The sequence below is a fragment of the Lactuca virosa genome, chromosome 5, assembly GCF_052849685.1.
Source record: "Lactuca virosa cultivar CGN04683 chromosome 5, Lactuca_virosa_CGN04683_v6, whole genome shotgun sequence".
Classification (NCBI taxonomy): domain Eukaryota; kingdom Viridiplantae; phylum Streptophyta; class Magnoliopsida; order Asterales; family Asteraceae; genus Lactuca; species Lactuca virosa.
In genome coordinates, this window is record NC_136430.1 from 153,709,417 (window position 1) to 153,717,478 (window position 8,062).

The window sequence follows — 8,062 nt, forward strand, 5'->3', positions numbered from 1 at the left end:
AACAAGCTAAGGAACTCCAAATCAACCACCAAGGATGAATCCAAAAAGGAAATAGCTTAAGATAATGGCTCCTTACCTCTGAGATGTGCCCAAACTGATGTAGATCCCAGATCTACGCAAGCCCCTTGATGCTAGCCTCCAATTTCTCAAGCTTCTTCCACCAAATTCCTCTTCCAAGCTCCAATCTCCTCAACAATGAAGTCTCACACGAAATTAGGGTTTTCTGGAACTCTCTGGGGGATTAGGAGGCTGGGAGAAGGACATAATGTCCTTTAAATAGGGTGCAACCCTCAGGATTAGGGTTTTCTCATTCCAGCACCAACTCGTCGAGTCCAAGCCGCCGACTCGGCGAGTTGGCCACTTAACCCGCGATCAATCCCGCTCCGACTCGACGAGTAAGCGGACCTACTCGTCGAGTCCCCTTCCTAAATTTACACTTTGCACCCTGCAACTTCTTGCTTCCGAACTTGGGATGTTACATAAACGGGGTACGAATACAAAGTGTCGGGTTTATACAAAAGGGGTACATTACAAAGTACCGGGTTCTCATATAAACGAGGTACGAATACAAAGTACCGGGTTTATAAAAAAGGGGTACATTACAAAGTACCAGGTTCTCATATAAACGGGGTACGAATACAAAGTACCGCGTTTATACAAAAGGGGTACATTACAAAGTACCGGGTTTATACAAAATGGGTACATTACAAAGTACCGGGTTTACACAAAATGGCTTTTATGATATTAAAACTGTGACAACCGTCAATTTCCGGTCAAGTCAAAGTCAAATAAAGTCGACAAGTCAAACCGGTCAACTCAATTAACCCTTGTATATTAGGGCTTACATCGTGTTTACTATTGTACAACACACTATCTTTATGCAAAGTATCACTTTGAGTCTTCACGTGTTCAGAAAATCTAAACCCTAATCAGCGTAACTGATGGAACAACTCAATAAACATTAATACATACCCTTCGGGGGTGTATAACGCTCATAACAAGGCAAAACGGGGATTACAAACCATGCATTTCGTAGTTAAACACTCACAAAAGTTGCAAATAAAGTCTCTCTAAATCTCTCTCGCTCTATCTCTCTCTATCTGAAATCTCTCCCAAATCTCTCCACGTATGTGAAATCTCTCCCAAATCTCTTCAAGTATGTGAAATCTCTCCCAAATCTCTCCAAGTATGTGAAATCTCTCCTAAATATCTCCAAGTATGTGAAATCTCTTCCAAATCTCTTCAAGTATGTGAAATCTCTTCCAAATCTCTCAAAGCATGTGAAATCTCTCCCAAATCTCTCTCATAACCTCCCTCAACTTTTTATAATCATTTGGGGCATCCTGACCCTTAACTGAGTCAAAAACCGTTCGAAACGGGAAGTTTATGCGAAAAATAGCTCTATAGAAGCGAAACCCTCTTATAGGCGAAACCCTAAGAAGCGAAACCCTAAGAAGCCTCCTGGACCGAAGCCTCTCTTTAGAACTGAGACTACTCCTTAAGGACCGAAACTAGCTTAGGAACCGAACTCTTGAGGACCGAACCTGCCAAGAACCGAACCCGAAGGTCCAGTTCGGGCCTGAAACCTGTACAACCGAAGGTCCCTTTTCGGACCGAACCATCATTTCGCTTCTATCAAATCCAGGTTCGCTTCCAACTCCAGTTTTGGATTCGGGTCTTCCTGTCTCGGACCGAGGGCTAGGTTCGGGTCTCACCCTCTAGGACCGAACCTTCGGCCTGACCTCAGATTTTACCATTTCTTCCCGCTTTTCGACCCCGATCTCGTTTTAAGCCTGTTTTCGATGATTTTCGGACGGGATTTTCGTATAAATCCATATTGTATTATTTTTAACCTTCCAAGATCATAAAATATGCATATTCTAAGGATTCTTGTATTAAAACCCACAGTTTTCTTAAGAGCAAAGACAAAGTACAAAAGGTGGAGTGTTGACTTTTCCATAAAGCAAAGACACAAGCTACCTCCCATACCCACTCCATGACACCCTCAGTCACTATTCACATCAGCTTCGTCCACTCATTGTACTCTTATCCTTCTCCCACAAGTTTCCTTAAACCCACACACAAAGAACTTATACTACTCACATTCTCTAGATCACAAACACTTCACCTAAAAGCAAATACACTTTTCTCTCATTTTCTCTCCAAGATTTCGAGATTCTCCAGGAGTTTTGAGCTTTCCACCCTATTTTGGTAAGTAAATTTCATCCTTCACCTTATTATCCCATACTTCTTCACTCAAGTCATGGATTTCTCACACAAATATCGTCATATTTGTTGCTAGATCTTCAAATCTTCAAGTATCTCCAAAGTGTTCTTGACTTGGAAACCTCTCTTCTTCCACCTTCATCTCAGAGAATAACTCAAGTTGAGTTCATACCCCTACATTTTCACGTTTTCTTCAAGTTTTAGGGGGGGGAATACAAGTTAAAAATACCAAAAACTTAACTAAACCCAAACAACAGCTTTTATTAGAAAAGTTGAGTCTTATTCACGGACTGTTTTGACCATCTTAAACTTAATATCTTTCAAAACTGTTTAATATGGAAATATTTCAGGTTCATACCTTTAAAATGCATACTTTCACATCTCCATACGATTTTTCTACAATTTATGGTGATTTTTACAAAACTGCCTATCATTTCATAAACGAATTCGGACCAGTCTGTGAATATGAACATTTTAACACAAGTTAGAGACTTCTAAAAATCATACTAAAAATTATGAATAAACTAGATACATGTTCTAAACTCTCAGAGTTTACAGATTTAGTTTTCGACTTCGTATGATTTTTCTATGATGTTTTTAAAACAGTGTAGAAAGGTTAAAAACTAGTTACATAGCTTACAATATTAACAACACTTTGTAGTATGTTGAGCAAAGTGCATAACAATAAGTTTCTAAATGTTGAACGTATTGCTTGTTAGTTCATCATCATAAACAGAAATTAGTCATTCATGATAAGGTTTTCCATTCATTTCTTACACATATAATAAACTACAATAAGTATAGTTTATGGATTTTACGATAAAAGCATACTACATGAAAAATGTTTTACTCTCAAAACAAATGGGTTTTTCATATACTACATGATAAACTATAATAGTAATAGTTTATGGATTTCATATCACTAATTTATTTCATAAAGGGTGATTTCACTTCCACCACGGAAGAGGTTTTATACTCAAACTATATATAAACTAGTTAACGTAAGTTGTGAGACAATTCTTCCATCGTACTCATAGAGTACGGGTTAAAATTTCTGTAAGTTATAACCAGAGTCTCTTGTAGGGAGAGCGTGATAATTGTGTATAGATCTATATTGGGATTGACACCCCACACCTCGCTGCTAGCTACAGCCGGACTTGCAGGTCTACGGGTGACAAGAGTCATAGGATCTTGACGTCTGAAAAACGTTGTTGCAGGTTAATTCTCGTTATAGTATGGTTGTAACGACTCACATAGGGAGTTAACAACCTTTCAAGTTTACGGGGAAAAATCTACTTTAAAAAGGGGTTTTATCTAGTTAAAACTACAAACACGTTATAAGTACAAAACACACACATATTCTCGGTCTTGGGATTTAGGACTACATGACTTTTATAAGGAAAATATTGGATTTTCTTTGGAAACATATTACTATTATAAACATTATAAGTACAAAACACACACATATTCTCGGTCTTGGGATTTAAGGCTACATAACTTTTTATAAGGAAAATATTGGATTTTCTTTGGAAACGCATTACTATTATAAACATTATAAGTACAAAACACACACACGTATTCTCGGTCTTGGGATTTAAGGCTACATAACTTTTTATAAGGAAAATAAGGGATTTTTCTTGAAGTATACATGACAAAGTACCAGGTTTACACTAAATGGCTTTCATGATATTAAAACCACGTTTCATTTAGAATTGTTAGACTTCAGCTATAATTTGCTAAGTGTACATGTTCGAGTTATATAAGAATTTAGTCGCAATCGACTTAGAATTGGTGGGTCCGCCTTACTTCCTGTTCCTTGTTTGGTTGTGGACCTAGGGCAGACCCATTATATTCGACGGTTTATTTAACTTAAATTTTATATAACTTATATACACTGGGTGATTATAGAAGGAATCTACAGGTCTTTCTAGGGTACATTATTGCATAACATAGGAGCGTGCATTTCACACTTAATAAAAAAAATATTGAATTTTATGGAATCATACTCTATCGCTTTTACAAGGAAAACAGATTCTTTCTCAAATAAAACTCTTATGAACTCACCAACTTAATTGTTTACACTCTTTCAAAACTACTTGTATTCTCAGGAAATCAGTGAAACAGGAAATCAACAGCTTTTGAGGATGGGACGTTAAATCGTCAAACATTTCATTTTGTCATCATAGTGTAATTGATTTGAAACATGTCAACACATACTATGGTGTAACTATTTCAATTATATCTATGATGGTTGTATTTAATTTGAGCACTATTATATTCGTTGTTGTGATACTATCCATGAAGTCCTCCACCCCCGGACGTTTCCGCCATCCTTGGTTTGGGGGTGTGACAGATTGCTATCAGAGCATTGTTTATAGTGAACTAAGTATATCGAACCACATAAGATATACAAACTATAAATGCATTGGGACTAAAGTCTCTGATTTAAACATTTTCAAATAACTATACTTTTAGAAATAAATAGTTTCTTGTTAAAAGTATGAGTGCATGCATACATACTAGTAAAGTATCATATCTAGGACAATACAAAAGTTAAAAATAGAGGAGTTGTGCAATGTGAATATGCCCTGGGATATGCAATCAGGTCTGGGAGGAATATAGCCTGATCAACTATATTCGTCCGAGAAGTGACTAGTATGTGTCGGGGGATAGTCATAGTGGACAACAAGTCTATCAACTTACCAACACCCATACAATAAAATAGTTAAGAACCAGACATAACATTTAAAATACCATAGGAGTATTTTTGTGGTGCTATAACTTATGTGAAAACTAAATAGATTCTTGCTAGTAGATCTACAATCACTAAGTGGATACGATAAGGTTATATATAACTTAGATGTCATAGACTTGGAATCTGCGATCGTTGCTTCACTTCCTGTTCCTTGTTTGGTTGTGGTTTTGGAGTATGATCACTTATTCGAAGGTCTATCATATCTTTTGTTATATGTAACGGGTATGCACCATGTCATTATAGAAGTAACTAAGGAGGATCAAACCCCTATAAGTATTTCTAGGAATATGATTATTATATGCCTCTTACCTCACCCCTATTCTCGCACGGACATCATGGCAAGATTTTACTTACTAGGAGACCCCTACTTTCCGAACCCAAAGAGTTAGTGGGTGATTAGGAAAAGAGTCGGAAGTGGAGCCAGAGGTCGTCAACTCTCCTTACATAGCCAGGGCTCTCGCGAATCGTTTCGACTACGTCGAACCTGTGCCCCGTTGGGCAGCATTGATCGAGGGGTGGAGTCGTCATCAGCAACAGCAATCTCCATTTGGGGACCAACAAAGTTGCAGTAACCTCAACCATCGGGGACCAAAACATGGAGACTGTGAATCGAGTTCGGGAACTGCGCGCTGCTACAGACTCTACCATCTCACAAAAATGAGACTTGGAAAGAGACTACTATTTCAGAGACCAACTCATTAAGGACCTTATCGCCACTCAGACGAAGGAAATGGAGCGTCAGGATAGACACTCGACACTCGAAGAGAGAGTGGTCGCAGCCGAGCGTAGGTTGACAGGACTACAAGACGCATCAGCTTCATTTCAAGCACAAGTGGGGACGTATTGTCGTGAGCAGAGTTCATTTTACTCACAAGACCTTGTAGATTAGGTCTATGAGTATGCGTTGGTGCTACTCCCCTCCATGTGTAGGCCCAACCCTACGAGTTAGTGATTACACTAGTCCAAATATTTATTTGCGGTCCAAACTTTTCGTTGCAATGATGTGGTGTAGGCCTACTTCAGGCACAAAATTTTCTCTAAAACTAAATATACTATAATCATACAAATGAAATGGGCATGCGTATTATTTCATTGGGAGCAATACTACTAAGAATTCATAAGTTTATTATATATAAACTCTCGTTATGGATTGTTTTCAGAACACCATAAAAAAATAGGAACACGATACACTCAGAACTAAGATAAACTTAGTTAGATAACTCACGACGTATAAATCCTTATTCAAGACTCATTATCATCTCACCTTTTTAAACCTCATGATTGAAAGGTGCCTTTTTCGTAGGCATATATGGTGCGATCATACCAACACTAATACACCGGATCCCATCAGAACTCTTCAGCTAAGCCTGTTTGGACAAACATAATCCTAGGATGGGAAAAACTTAACGCCCGTACAAAACCTACTTCTACCCACTACCATTACTCCGTCTCAGGAACGTTAGCAGAAACATCGAGAATAGTTCAGTAAAGTGCGAAATTTATATATGTGTATATAAATGGTAAGGATATAACTAGAGATAATCATCCCCACTCACGACATCGTTTCTCCCCATGCAATAGGGTAATGTCTTCACAAGAAGGTAACCAGCCAACAAGCAAGGCAGCAATCCTGCAGATAGACTATGCTACTTTTCAAGCTGCGGTCACGGCAGCCGTGACAGCCGTCATGGCGCAACTCAATGCTAACAACGCCAGCAGAGGTGAGGGCGGTGTCGACAATACTAACCGCAGTAACAATCAAGAACACCAGCGGGTGTCCACCAACGAAGGCGCCTCAGACCACAAACCTAAGAACAAGAAACGAGAGTTTTGGGACAAAAAGAAGCGCAACCTATCTAAAAAACGCGCTAAAAGACAACAATCCGTGGTTTCCCCTGTAATTACAACAGTAGTCACGACTCATGCCTCGACACTAGCCACAACGTCTGTCACTCAAGCACCGGCCAGACAATATATAGGAACACTCCCAAAGTGTAACAAGTGTGGCTACAATCACAATAGGGTTTGCCGAGTGCCGCACTGTAAAAACTGCAACAAGAACGGACATACTTCCCGCTTCTGCAGGACCCAGACCCAGCGCATCGCTTTAATCACCAATACCAATGTAAGTCCAGTATGCCACCTATGCGGTGAAATAGGACACTTCAAGAGAGACTGTCCAACTAAGAGGAATGATAGGGGAGCAGGAGGAGTGTGACAAACAAACTAGCAGGAGCAATAAGGAACCTTATTAGAACTTTTGTAATGTTTCCAACAACAAAAACGTTTAAGTACCATATGTTTGTAATGAATTTGGTATGTTTGCTAAAATTACCGTCTTTCAAAAAGTAGTTAAAATACTCTCTCGTTCAATCAAATCTAAGACACTCATATATGACCTTAGGATCATTACCGGTGAGCTGTGATGACTTGGTGTATACATCAAGGTTAATTATAATTAAAATACTACAGACTTAAAGCGAATAATTCCGTCCTGACTCCTGTTCCATGTCTAGTAGTGGGGTTAGGGTAGAGCCACTCACTCGACGATTTCATCAATACCAATTTACATACGACTTGCATATACCGAACGATCATAGAGTGATCGGTCGGGGATCATGATATAAAGAATCATTACTAGTTATCAGAACACACTTACTAGCAGTATTAGCTGCTGTGGCATGAATCATTTGCAGTAACAATAACATCGATCAAAACGGAACACACTGAAAAGAAACACACGATGCACTATCACTCTAACGAATATCTCTTACGAGTGCTTAGAGGAGAAGTTATCACTTATGACTTAGTACAAATTCGAGAAAGGCTGAAAGCATCTCGAAACCGACAAAAGAGCTACACAGATAAGCGACGCAAACCCTCGGAATTGCGGGTTGGTGACCGAGTTCTGCCAAAAGCCTCACCGTTGAAAAGAATGATATGTTTCGGTAAACTAGGGGAAACTAAATCCAAGGTACAGCGGGCCATTCGAAATCCTCGCTAGGATTGGCCCGGTAGCATACAAACTCCGACTGCCACAAGAACCTAATAATGTACATCCAACCATCCACGCGTCAAATT